Source organism: Narcine bancroftii, chromosome 10 (genome assembly GCF_036971445.1).
Source record: "Narcine bancroftii isolate sNarBan1 chromosome 10, sNarBan1.hap1, whole genome shotgun sequence".
In the NCBI taxonomy this organism is placed as follows: Eukaryota; Metazoa; Chordata; class Chondrichthyes; order Torpediniformes; family Narcinidae; genus Narcine; species Narcine bancroftii.
This window is the reverse complement of record NC_091478.1, coordinates 66,866,446-66,880,137: the sequence shown is the minus strand read 5'-3', so window position 1 is coordinate 66,880,137 and position 13,692 is coordinate 66,866,446. Positions and strand designations below refer to the sequence as shown.

Sequence of the window (13,692 nt, the reverse complement as noted above, 5' to 3'; positions counted from 1 at the left end):
CAGAAATTTGTGCTTAGGGGGTCACTTTCAGTCCAAGTTCTCAATCCAAATTGAAAGAAGTTTTTCTCCGATGAGCTGATTAACAATTTACATATAAAACATGACCTAAGTAAATGGTCTGTGTCTAGAAGGTCATTGGCAAACAACCTAATCTATTCAGAATACAGAAAAATGGGTCGCACAAATGCTCAAGGATGACAGAGGGAAAAAAAGGAAGTGTAGATTATATGAATAATGACACTTAACTGAAATTCTACATTTCATGAAAGCAGCTACACATGTCCATGGCAGCCCCATACAAAGTGCACCAAAGTTGCTTTGAAACTATACAGTACCAGACCATGGTGGAAGTACTGTTTGATTTGATCAGCCATGATCGTATTGAATGGCGGAGCAGGCTCGATGGACCATTTTTGGCCTACTTCTGTTCCTACTTCCTATGTTCCCATGAAAGAACAAATAATTAAAACTAGAATAAGGAAATAGGAGAAGGGTGTGGATGTATGTTTTTAAGGAAATAGGATAAAAACTGAAAGATGTCAAAAAAACACATTTAATATACTTGAAAAATAAAACATGGGTGACATGATAGGAAACAAAACAAATGTAGAAGAAAGAGCTTAATTCTTTCTGATAGTTCTGTGTTTTATAATAGTTGTGGGGCATGAAATAAAAATTGAAAAACTCATTCTATGATATCTGGAAGGCAATCTAAAGATTATTACAACTAATATTTTTTTGATAAAATGTAGTCACAGAATAAGCAAATCAAATTAAATACATGTAAGGGCCATAAAATATTTGCATTGGTCGGAGCTTGGAGAATTTTCTTTAAAAATAATTTAAGATAAAGTAGGAAGAATAAATTATTCATGGTGGTTAAAGCCTTGGTCTAGATGGATTGCACTAGATGGATTGTAAGGAGAGCCAGTGGAGATGTTTAACTTAATGGAAAATAGTTATGTAAAATGGCTTGAAATTTATGTGATCCCTGTATAATTTTTTTTTAAAAGGGGATGAGGCAAATCCCTTCACCTTTTGATTACTAATAATGATGATGAGAAATAGTTTGGGAATTTTTTTTGTGAAATTATGTCTCAAAAATGTAGAAAAAATTCAACTTGAAGAATAAAGAAGGCATGCATTGGAAAGTAAGTGACCAAGACTGGATTGGAGAGTAAAGGGTTCACTTGGGTCGTCTTTTGAGATCAATAGCAAATTGTTCCTCTCCATTTCTGGTGTCAAAGATATCAGTGTGTGAATTCTTTTAATGTGGGGTAGTCCTTGCACACCAGCTATCAGTTGGACTTGATAGAATGAAATCTTTGTCCAGAGGGTTCAAAAGAGATGGCTCTAAAGTTGGTACATTGGTTATCGTTAAGAACTTTGTAGGTTCTGCAAGTGTTCCTATGGATCGGAGGGGAATGCAGGTGATCAGAGAATTTCTGAAAAGGGAGAGAGGAAAGAGAACTGCTGTCCTGTTGGCCTATCATCAAGGAATCTGTGAAGATGGATGCAAGAACAGAAAAGATTAGGGTAGCCATTGTGGATTTATGAAAGGGAAACGTGTTGGGACTTTATGGAATATTTAAGTAAAATAGAAGTAGTAAAACCAGTGGAAATTTTCAATAATAGATCAACAGAGCATGTGGAATTGGGGAGTATGCTTAACATGGATGGAGAACTGGTGTCCAGACGGAAAATGAGGAAAGGGACTAAATCTGTTGTGTTTGCATCAGCAGGCTGTGACTAGTAAAGCACTGCAGCAACCGTTCCTTGGGCCTCAGTTACACACGGCCTATATCACTGGCTGCAGGGCCAAAGGTCACATTTCCAACTTGGTATGTTTAATACAAGAGGATTTGAATCCGATCGTGGGAAGTCTATGTGTAATCATACCAGGGGCTCTGTGAAGGATGTCATTAGGATAGAGGCAAACTAGACATGAATGTAAAGTTTGTAGATGAAATAAATTGGGATTGCGCTCTGGGGTTTGGAAGAATGAGAGAAGATTTCATTGAAACATAGAAAATTTGTAGCTGCTTGACCGACTGGATGCGGGGAGAGCATTGGCCCGAGCTGTGCAATCTAGGCCTAGAGCTTCAGAATAAGAGGTAGAGCAGTTGGGACTGAATGATAAGAATTTTCTTCTCTTGGGTGGTGAAACATAGAGTTTTCATCCTGAGGGCTGTGAATGGTATGTTCATTCAAAAAAACTGATCAATAGATTTCTAGACATTAAGGGAATCAAGGTGCGTGGATGCGGTGCTAAATCACCCATGATCTTAGTGGATGGCAGAGCAGGCTTGGGGAACCTGCTCCCACTCTTAATTATGCTCCTAAACCCATATTCTCTATTATATCCTGATCCCCACCCCAGAACATTCCTTAAGTAGAATTATTATTGGTACATTGTTCAGTTCTCAGATTCCATCATCCTACACCCTCATCTGATGCCAATTAATTGATGGATATGGAATTGACCTGTTATTTCTGAACCAATGTTGGGATTTTTTTTAAAAATCTGGCTAACTGAACCATCCAACTGCTTAGGTTTGCTTTTGTTATGCAGATTAACCAGATCCTCAGAATCCACCCCATCCATCAGAACCTCTACTATATAAGCTCCTGTCCAAGTAGGATATTTCCGCCAAATTGGGACCAGAGGTAGGTTGAAAGAAGAATACCCTTTACTCTCTACACGACGTATACTGGTATCTGACCCTGATGTTGCTTAATTCCATGAAATTAAAGGATTTAGTATTTTTTAAAAAAAGCTAAAAGGGCTTTAAATTTTCAAAGACCTCTTCTGTCTTTATTGCTGTTAAGTGTTGTGCGAGTAGTTCCAATCACTTGGAACTTAGTGACCTCCATAATGTTTGGGACCAAGACATTTTTTCCTTTATTTGCCCCTGTGCTCCAGTTTTAAATGTGTAACTGAACAAATCATGTCATTAAAGTGCTCATTCCAAATTTTATTCAAGATTATTTTTATACAGTTTGGTTTTACCATGTAGAAATCACTCCATTTTTTAATACATAATTTCTCCATTTCAGAGCACCATAATATTTTGGACATATAGCTTTGCAGGTATGATTACTCAGGCATGTTTAATTGCTTCATGGATGCAGGTATAAGGTTTGCCTCTAAGCTTTTGATTGCCTTTGGAGTCTGTAGTTGCCATTTTTCAACTTGAGGAACAGAGTTGTGCCAATTAAAGTCAAAGAAGTCTTTACGAGGCTGAAAAACAAGAACAAAACAGTAAGAGACATCACCCAAACCTTAGGATTAAGAAAAAAGTGTGCACTGATCAGCTCAGTAATTGCAACAAGTCTGGAAGGCCAAGAAAGTCGTCCACTGCTGTTGACAGAAGAACTCTTGTCATAATGAGGAAAAATCCCCAAACATATGTCGAACAGATCAGACTCTTCAGGAGTCTGCAAACAACTTCATGAATAGAAATACAGAGGCTACACTACAAGATGCAAACCACTAGCTAGCCACAGAAACAGGATGGCCAGATTACAGTTTGCCATCGTTGAAACGTGGTGGGGGTGTTGTGATCTGGGCATGTATGGCTGTTACAGGTACTGGCACACTTGTTTTCATTGATATAAGTGCTGATGGCAGAAGCAAAATGAATTTTGAGGTGTATAGAAACATCTGCTCAAGTTCAACAAATGCCTCCGGACTCATTGGCTTCATCCTACAACAAGTTGATGAACCCAAGCAAACTGCTAAAACAACAAAGGAGTTTTTCAAAGCTAAAAAAATGGAAAATTCTTGAATGGCATAATCAGTCACCCGATCTAAATCCAATTGAGCACGCCTTCCATGTGCTAACAAAAAACTTGAAGGGACAAGCCCCTGAAACAAGCAGGAGCTGAAGTCGGCTGTAGTAGAGGCCTGGCAGAACATCACCAGAGAAGATACACAGCACAATTTGAAGTCTATGAATCACAAACTTCAAGCAGTCATTGCATGCAAAGGATATGAAACAAGACTAATACACTGTTGCTATATCACAAACATTATGGTGTCCCGAAATGAGGGGAGATGTATAAAAAGTGCTGTGATTTATACAAGGTCAAACCAAAATACATACAAATAATAAAATATGGAATGTGCACTTTAATCATGTGAATTTAAAACTGAAATACAGGGGCAAATAAAGGAAAAAATGTGTCTTTCAAACATTATGAAGGGCATAGTATTGATTAAACCAGTATTTTGTGTAAATTTAACATTTGATAGTGTAGCAATAAGACGGAAATTGGCAGTTGACATTTTGGGTTGAGACCTTGCTTCAGGGAGGAGAAAGGAGAAGATGGGCAGAATTAAAGGTGGGTGGCAGGGGAGAGAGAGAGGCTCTGCAAGTGATAGGTGAACCAAGGAGAGGGAAGGATGTTGGTCAGATGGAGAGTGGAGTGGGAGAGCAAATGGGGGGGGGGGGGGTGGAAAGAGAGGATACTGGGTACCATCATGAGTGTGAGATGAGTGAGATGGGGGAATGGGGTACTTGAAATTGATGTGGGTGATCCAGGCAGAATATGAGGTGGTGGTGGTGGTCTTCAAATTTCATTTTGGTTTCACCCTGATTATGGAGGAGGTTATACTCACTGACCTGGCTCTTGGGAGACCACCACCCCCCACTCTCTCTCATCTTTCCTGCAATTTTTCTCGAGAATAGGCCTTCTGCTCCAAAATATCCAGTGTCCTCATCTGTAAGAAAACATGATATTTCTTTTTCCCACTGCCCCCCTCCCCGTAGTTGATAAAGCCCTCACCCAATTTCTCACACTTGTGCTCTTCCGCCTACCTCTCCCAGTTAGAAAAGAGACGTTTCCTTCATTACTTATCACCGCACGAGCCTCTGTATCCAACATTACTTGACCTTTATGAGAGCTACAATGTGATCTTGTCACTAGCCACATTTTCCCATCCCTGCCCCTTTCTGCTTCTCACAGGGTTCACTCTCTCCATGACTCCCTGGTTCGTTCTTCCCTTCTCACCCAACCCTCCACCACTCCATCCTGCAAGTACAGGAGGTGCAACACTTATCTCCATATCCCCACCAACCCCCAATCTCCATCCAGAGACCAAAACAATCCTTTCAGCCAAGGCAAAGTATCATGTCCAAGTCCATCAGCTGCATTCAGTCTCTCAAAGTGGCCTCTTCCACATTGGCGAATCCAAGCGCAGACGAGGGGCCAGATAGGTTGAACATCTGCACCTCTTGCATGCCAGCTGCAGCACCAGATTGCTATCAATTTAATTGCCCTCCCCATTTCCCACACCTCCCTGTCTATTCTCCAGCTCCTCCACAGCCGGGTGCAGATTTGAAGAACTGCACCTCGTAGTTTGCCTGGTTTGCTACAACCAAAGAGCATGACAACAGCATGCAAAATGTTCTTACTAAAATGGAAGAAATCTTGAGTTTAAAATCTTAATAATTCAGACATGATCAGCTGAACTGTGCAGATAAAGAGTTCCATATTTTAAATTGATTGAAAGCACTAAAAACTATTTGATTATCTATTAATATTTCATTTCAGTTTGACTTAATTGATAGAATTTCTGTCCAATTTATCCTATTTCATGGAGGGTTAAGAATACAAATCAACAAATGTCCTGAACGAGTACAACATTCAAAGTAGTACATAAAAATAGGCCACCTGATTTTACACTACCAAGTTGGTATTTATGTCCCACTCATTGTCTAACCCCATCAGTACATCTTTCTCCACTTTACCTCAATATCCCATATACTTCTAACCATTCTCAGAAGAAAGGAAACTGTCCAATGTGTTATCTAATGGGGGAAAACTGAGGTTTACTATTTTGTTTATTCCTGTACCTCAGGAACAACGACTAGAGGATCAGAGTGGTCGTCTACATGTGGAGCCTCACGAGATGGGGGAGATCTTAAACAGTTCTTTTTTTGCATGTGTTTACTCAGGAAACTGGCATAGTGTATAAGGAAGGAAGGAAGGGAAACAAGTAGTGGTGGCATGGAACCTATAGAGATTAAGAGGAGGAAGTGCTTGCTGCCTTACAGTGAGTAAAGGTAGATAAATGCCCTGGGCCTGACAATATTCCTTCTGACCTGAGGGAGTCTAGTGTAGAAATTGCAGGGGCCTTGGCAGAAATATTTAAAAAGTCCTTGGCCATGGATGAGGTGCCAGAGGATTAGGGTGTTGCTTATGTTGTTCTGTTGCTTTAAAAAAAAAGGGCCCAAAAGTAAACCAGGAAATTACAGGCCGGTAAATTAATGGAGGGTGTTCTCAGAACAGAACGGCTGGTGTAGTGGTTAGCGCAATATCTTTACAGCGCCAGTTATCAGGACCAGGGTTGGAATCCCACATTGTAAAGAGTTCTTACGTTCGCCCTGTGTCTGCATGGATTTTCCCCGGGGGCTCCAGTTTCCTCCCACTGTTCGAAACATTCCAGGGGTTTTGATCAATTGGGTATAAATTGGACGTCACGGGCCTGTGGGTCAAAATAGCCTGTTGCCATGTTGTATATCCAAATGGAATTTTAAAAAGATCAGATATACAAGTATTTGGACAGCCAAGGGGTGATTAAGGATAGTCGGCATGGCTTTGTGTGTGATAGGTATTGTTTAACGGATCTTATAGAGTTATTCAAGGGAGTTACCAAGAAAGTAGATGAAGGAAAGGCTGTGAATGTCGTCTACATGTACTTTGGTAAGGCCTTTGATAAGGTCCAAATGAGAGGTTAGTTCAGAAGGTTCAGACACTAGGTATCCATGGAGAGGTTTAAATGGATTTGACATTGGCTGAATGGGAGAAGATGCATGATTGCTTCGCAGACTGGAGGCCTGTTATTAGTGGTGTGCCTTAAGGTTTAGTGCTGGAGCCATTGTTGTTTGTTGTCTATATCAATGATCTGGATGATAATGTGATAAATTGGATCAGCAGGTTTGCAGATGACTCTAAGATTGTAGGTGTTGTGGACAGTGAAGAAGGCTTTCAAAACTTGTAGATCTGGACCTGGACCAACTGGATAAAAGGGCAGATGGAATTTAATGCAGATAAATGTGAGGTGTTGCATTTTGAAAGGACAAACCCAGGTAGGACATGCACAGTAAAATGGTAGGGCACTGAGGAGTGCAGAGGAACAAAGGGATCTGGGAATTCAGATACCTTCCCTGAAAGTAGTGTCATAGGTAGACCGGGTAGTAAAGAAAGCTTTTAGCCTTTTGGCCTTCATTAAATCAAAGTATTGACTATAGGAGTTGGGATGTTATGATGAGGTTGTAATAAGACATTGGTGAGGCCAAACTTGCAGTTTTGTATGCAGTCTGGTAATGTAGAAGAATAAGGGGATATTTGATAGAAGTTTACAAAATTATGAGGGGAATCCACAGACTAAATGTGAGAAGGCTCCACAGATTAGGAGAGAGAAATACGAGAGGACATGGCTTTAAGGGGAAAGGTTTAGGAGGAACAACTTCACTTGAGTGGTGGGAGTGTGGAACGAGCTGCCAACTGATGGTTGGAAATGCGGGCTCACTCTTATGTTTTAAGAATAAATGGGATAGATAGATGGATGGGAAAGGTCTGGAGGGTTATAGACTGGGTGCGTGTGAATGGGTCGAGCAAAATAATATTTTGGTACAGACTAGAAGGCCGAATGGCCTGTTTCTGTGTTGTAGTGTTCTATGGTTCTAATGGTACAAAGCTTTTATGGGGGGGGGGGGAGGGGGTGCTTCATTGTAATGTGGTTAGCTGTGGAGAGATGAAGGGCTGGTAATTAAAAAAAATACAAATTGAAACCAAAGTAGGCTGCCAAGCCACTCAATCCTGCCCACCATTCAGTATGATTGATCTACACTGGCCTCATCTCCATAATCCTCAATTCCCCAATCTTTCAAATATTTATCTACCTCCATCATAAATGCTCCCAATGATCAAGCCTCTGTAATTTTATTTGGATAAAGAATTCAGATAGTTCACCATCCTCTGTCCGCACCCCTGTTTGAGATGGTCAAGTTCACCATGAGATGCAAGAGACTGCAGACACTGGAATCTAGAGCTCAAAACACAATCTGCTGGAGGAACCCAGTGGGTAGAGCAGCATCAGTGCGATTTTTAAAAATATGGTCAACATTCCAAGTTTGAATTCTTCATTGCCAGTTTTTTTTTTCTCCTACAGGTGCTGCTGCCCAGCCTCCCGAGTTCCTCCAGCGGGTGTTTTTTGTTGCAGTCTCACAATGAAACTCCTTGCACAGATGCCTGGTTCTAGATGACTCAGCCAAGGGAAATGTCCACCCTCCATCCATCTGGTGAGCTTTTGAAGGAAATAAATTTTTAAGATTCAATCACCTTTCATTCTGCTGAACTCCAGGCATCGTCCATTCAGTCTCTTATTTTGGCGAGTACATTATGCTGCAGAGCGATGGACTCGGTCATTAGCAGTGTATTCGTTTTAGATACGGGCACCAAATCTGCACAATGGTCCTGGTGGAGTCTTTCCAAGCCCCCTATATAATTTACTCAACTCAAAGTGATAAAGACCAACATAATATTCATGTTCCAATTGCTTACTTCATCTCTATGCTCTTTTAAACAATATTTCTCAATAGACCACGACTCAAAAATCTGTTTTTCTATTCTCTGACCAAAGTGGGTGATCTCATAACTTTCCACATAACATTATATTTATATTGGGTTACACTTAGTTTTGTCTTTATGCTCTTGAAGCCTCAGTCCTGCCTGCTTCCGATTCATAGTTCCCAAGTGAAGAGGGAGTGAGGATAGCAAAAAGATGGTGTGTTTGCTGCCATGCTGGCAGTTGGTGGTGAATAGAATTGGAGAGGGGAAGAAACAGAGGGACTGGTTCAGCTGTGTCAGAAAATTAGAAGGGGGCGTAGTCTGGAATGAAGAGTTAACTTGATTCCAGAATAAATTTTGTAGTTCATATTTCCTCCAAAATCAGCATTTGAAGTACAGTAAAACCTCATTAGAACGCGGTAGTTGGGGTCCCAGATTTCATACCGCTTTACAGCCAAGTCGCGGAACAGACGCACATATGTCATGATACAGGAAAACAGAATACTGTGACTCAAACCCTATAATAAGGCCTTTAAGACCTTTAAACTCCACATATTAACATAAACACCTTGTAAATGAGTCATAAGGGTCTATTTTTGAGTTTGTGGCTGTTAGCCTGGCCTCCTAAAATCAATGTTTGGGGTCCACAGACACCCGCGCTATAAGCGATTCCACAGATTAACGAATCACGTTCTAACGAGATTTCACTGTATTACACAAAACGTCGACTGCACAACAGTTTATATAAGCTTTTTATTTGGCAAAGTTATTTTCATTGTCCAGGAAATATGTCAGCACATGTCTGATTGACTATGACAGCTTGAATGTCAATAAAAGGTTTATGAATAGTGCAGCCTCATTCCAAAGTCAGTTTCACAGCAGACTTTACTCAGACCATTGTTTCATTTGAACTCTGGCAAGGTTTAAACCTGTGGTTCTCAACCTTGTTTCTTTTCACTCGCATACCACTAAGTATTCCCTAAGCCATCGGTGCTCTGTGATTAGTAAGGGGTTGCTTCAGGTGCTAACCCTTACTAGTCACAGAGCACCGATGGCATAGGGATTACTTAGTGGTCTGTGAGTGGAAAGAAAAAGGTTGAGAACCACTGGCTTAAAAGATAAGTTCCAAATTTATCAAATAAGTTTGATCCTGCAAACAGAAACATAAACATCTTTGGAAATTACAGTAACAAAAAATTCATTACTTTCAAAATACCCTTTTCACGTGGCCTAATACTGTTTTTGGACATTGGAATCAAGTTTTAGAAATTGGGAGGCGTGTACAGGCTTCCCAGCACCACACCAATGGAATGATGACAAGAAATGTAACCAGACAAAGGAATATTAAACTAATGGACAGTCTTCAGAAAGCTCTCACAGATCACAAGGTTAGACTTTGATCATTGGTAACTGACTGAAGTTAATGACATTGAGTTCATGTTCAAATTTTGAATCTCATTTCACAGCCAGCAGATCATTTAATTCAGCCATCGTTTTCAGTCTATAGTTCCAGTTGTTAAGATTACAAAAGAAAAGAATAATGGTATTTTGGGGAAACAAAGAGACATAGAACTAGATTTGAATGAGGATTTGGCAAAAGATCAACCACAAGTTTGTTGGATGCTGGACCACGTGGCACTCCTCCTCCTTGGCTCATTGGATTTTGTAAAGACTGCTTCCTCGTCACAACCAACCACACTGCCAATATGGTTCAATTCAGTTAGGTCATGGAGTATAGAGCTAAATGTTATGTGAGTGCAGAAGATTTGGTTCCATAGGGCCCAGTGGATCTGCTGATGCTGAGTTGGCTCCAATGGGGCATTTGCGGCAATGCATGGCCCTGGCTGCAATGCTCTTTCGACAAGTAGAAGTATGAAGAGTTGTTGTGCTATGGTGTCAATCAGCTTGCCCTGCAGATTTAATGCAAATGCTGCCAAAAGGGGGGAGTTCAACATTCCGGATCATGTCCTCATGGTTGTCTCCATTTCAGCATGCATTCACCAGTATCAATGTTATTTAAAAGGATCAGCAAGTCCTTGAGGATTAGATGCTATCAAACTACTGCAAACCAACTGAAGGCTACAGGCCAACAAGGACTCTTCTCCCATCGAAATTTCTCTTAGTTTGATCTATACACACCTGAGCAATACAGTGCCAGGTGGAACCAAATATGGCAGGCCAATAAGCTGGTCACACATCCCCACTTGACGGCTCTGCATGTACGCTCTGCAACCTCACCATCGATGGGGACACAGCCTTTACCGCCAGCTGCATAGTGAGGAGACGCAAAGCAAAGGGAGAAGTGGCAAGAGGAAGGGGAGGATTGAGGGAAAAGGAAATCGCCTTTCGGCCAGACCCTCTGAGCCAATGCATTCTATTTCAATGCCAATAAACTCAGCTGTGCTTTCAGTCTCAGCAGGACTTCCACATCTGACCTTCCCACACCTTCACTTCATAAATGTCACAGCCTCCATTTGGTTAATTCACTGACCTAAAAGCCAACCAAACACAACATATAACATGGTGCCTGTGCACTGCTTTAATTTTTCTTTGTATCCTGAACATTGTCTTTGTGACACTTTACCCTGCATTTTTTAGTGCAACAGTACACCTATTTTATTGCACTGCCTGCTGTACTTTTCTGATTTTACTGGATAGCATGCTAAACAAAGCTTTTCACTGTGACGATAAACCATTTGATTCAACAAAATCAAGCCAACTTTATGAAACCTAATAGCTAAGCTTGCATGAATGCAGCTTCACTCCTGTCTGCGCCTGGCCTCAAGGACCTGTGAAGCCAGTTGCAGTTGGCTTCAATCCAGGCCTCAAATTGCTTTGGAAGAGTTGGCTCTGCACTCTACCACCAGCACTGTGGGATTGATGTTATCATCCCAAGGTAGGGCAGCAAATCACCACTCTGCACAGCCAGCAAGGCAATAACCCTTGACCTGAGGAATCAGCTGGGTACAAGGTTTCACGAGCCCTTGCGAAGAGGGATTTTCACACAACTGTAAGGCGAGCATTCAAAGCTTGGAGGTCAATGCATGCTGGCAGCCTGTACTTCACCTGCTCGGTTGGAAGCTGACACACTGGCCGTCAGATGCTGTGTTGGTAAGTGTTCTCACAGAGCCCACTTGCTTAATAGTTCTGTGCTGAGCCTTGGGCAGGACTCTTCCAAAATCTGGATCATGCCAACCAATGCATTAAACAATCTATTCTGCATGGTCATCTGCCTTTATTTCTGCAGGGTGCCCTTTCAAGGTCCTCACTCTATCTGACATACCTTTTGGGGAGCTGGCATCTGGACTAGCAACTCCTCATTCCGAGCCACCCTCCACAGGGAGTGCCAGACTGACTGCGTGTCCTCTTCACCACCACCACCACCCAAAGAGACTGCAGTACTTAGCTCACTGTTAGGCAGAGGGCACTGGAGTAGTGTTGTGAGGCAAGGAGGGTGGTGAATAAACAGCTGCATGCTTACAAGTTATAAATCACAGATTGTGGAAAGGGATAAGGTAAAACGGATACCACCACCTTCTGTAGTTTTGTCTCTGCTATTGGTCACGTGTTTGGTAATGATGTAGCCTCCAGATGTGCTCTACTTTAAGGCTGAGAGAAGTACGGCAATGAGTGTCATTTGTGGTATTAGTTAGATGTGGCTGCACACCCATGCAGTATGTGGGTGTGAGCCTGCAGTAATGCTGGGTCTGAGAGACAATATTTACATTCTGCATGCCCTGCAGGCGTTGAGGAGGACCAGGCAGCTCCTGACACCGGCGATGTAGTCGGTAAGATGTAGATCAGTCTGCAATCTCAACTGCTCGTGTGAGATCCTTGTAAGTCAATGGTGCTTCACGCATTTCTTAGTTTACTCCCATGCTTGTGCATCAAACAAATCCCTTCCCACTCTCTCCTCATTCCCAACCAGACCTCTGGATGGCCAGCCTTCCATCTCCACAGTGATGTCATAATGAGCTCCTGCCCACCCCATAACAGCTCCCCATCAGTTGGTGTTTTCAGGCTATTGAGATGTAAACTCCAGCTGCTCAGTAAACATAGACCCTTCTGAGGGGACAATGATTAAAGCTAGCAAAGGCTATGTGTTGAGATTACTTCAATGAGTATGCAGCACAGGTCTGTTGCCACATCATTGGATAAGTAGGGGTTAATCCTGGATCACAATTTTTGTTCTCGCCTGTGGGAGCGATCCAGTTTAGACCTCTGTTTTCCAACAGTTGCTCCAACTGGATTTGGTCTCACCTTTATGCCAGTCTTATGGGAAATACATAGCAGCGTCAAGGCTGCAGGGACTTGGATGGAATGAAGAAAGGTTTGTGGGTGTGGATAAAGTGCATCTACTCTGCAACAATGCCCAACTCTTCAGGCCCCTGCCATCTGTACTTCAGGCCCCTGCCATCTGTACTTCAGGCCCCTGCCATCTGTACTTCAGGCCCCTGCCATCTGTACTTCAGGCCCCTGCCATCTGTACTTCAGGCCCCTGCCATCTGTACTTCAGGCCCCTGCCATCTGTACTTCAGGCCCCTGCCATCTGTACTTCAGGCCCCTGCCATCTGTACTTCAGGCCCCTGCCATCTGTACTTCAGGCCCCTGCCATCTGTACTTCAGGCCCCTGCCATCTGTACTTCAGGCCCCTGCCATCTGTACTTCAGGCCCCTGCCATCTGTACTTCAGGCCCCTGCCATCTGTACTTCAGGCCCCTGCCATCTGTACTTCAGGCCCCTGCCATCTGTACTTCAGGCCCCTGCCATCTGTACTTCAGGCCCCTGCCATCTGTACTTCAGGCCCCTGCCATCTGTACTTCAGGCCCCTGCCATCTGTACTTCAGGCCCCTGCCATCTGTACTTCAGGCCCCTGCCATCTGTACTTCAGGCCCCTGCCATCTGTACTTCAGGCCCCTGCCATCTGTACTTCAGGCCCCTGCCATCTGTACTTCAGGCCCCTGCCATCTGTACTTCAGGCCCCTGCCATCTGTACTTCAGGCCCCTGCCATCTGTACTTCAGGCCCCTGCCATCTGTACTTCAGGCCCCTGCCATCTGTACTTCAGGCCCCTGCCATCTGTACTTCAGGCCCCTGCCATCTGTACTTCAGGCCCC

At 42.8% G+C, this 13,692-nt stretch overlaps 1 long non-coding RNA gene across 1 annotated transcript; it reads right to left on the bottom strand.

Moving 5' to 3' along the window:
* Positions 1–2,954: 2,954 nt before the first annotated feature.
* Positions 2,955–13,036, bottom strand: LOC138744673 (uncharacterized). The gene is made up of 2 exons (XR_011345692.1): positions 12,303–13,036; positions 2,955–3,241 (listed from the first exon to the last, which is right to left on the bottom strand). It is a non-coding gene; the product is annotated as an uncharacterized lncRNA (long non-coding RNA).
* Between the last annotated feature and the right edge of the window lie 656 nt (positions 13,037–13,692).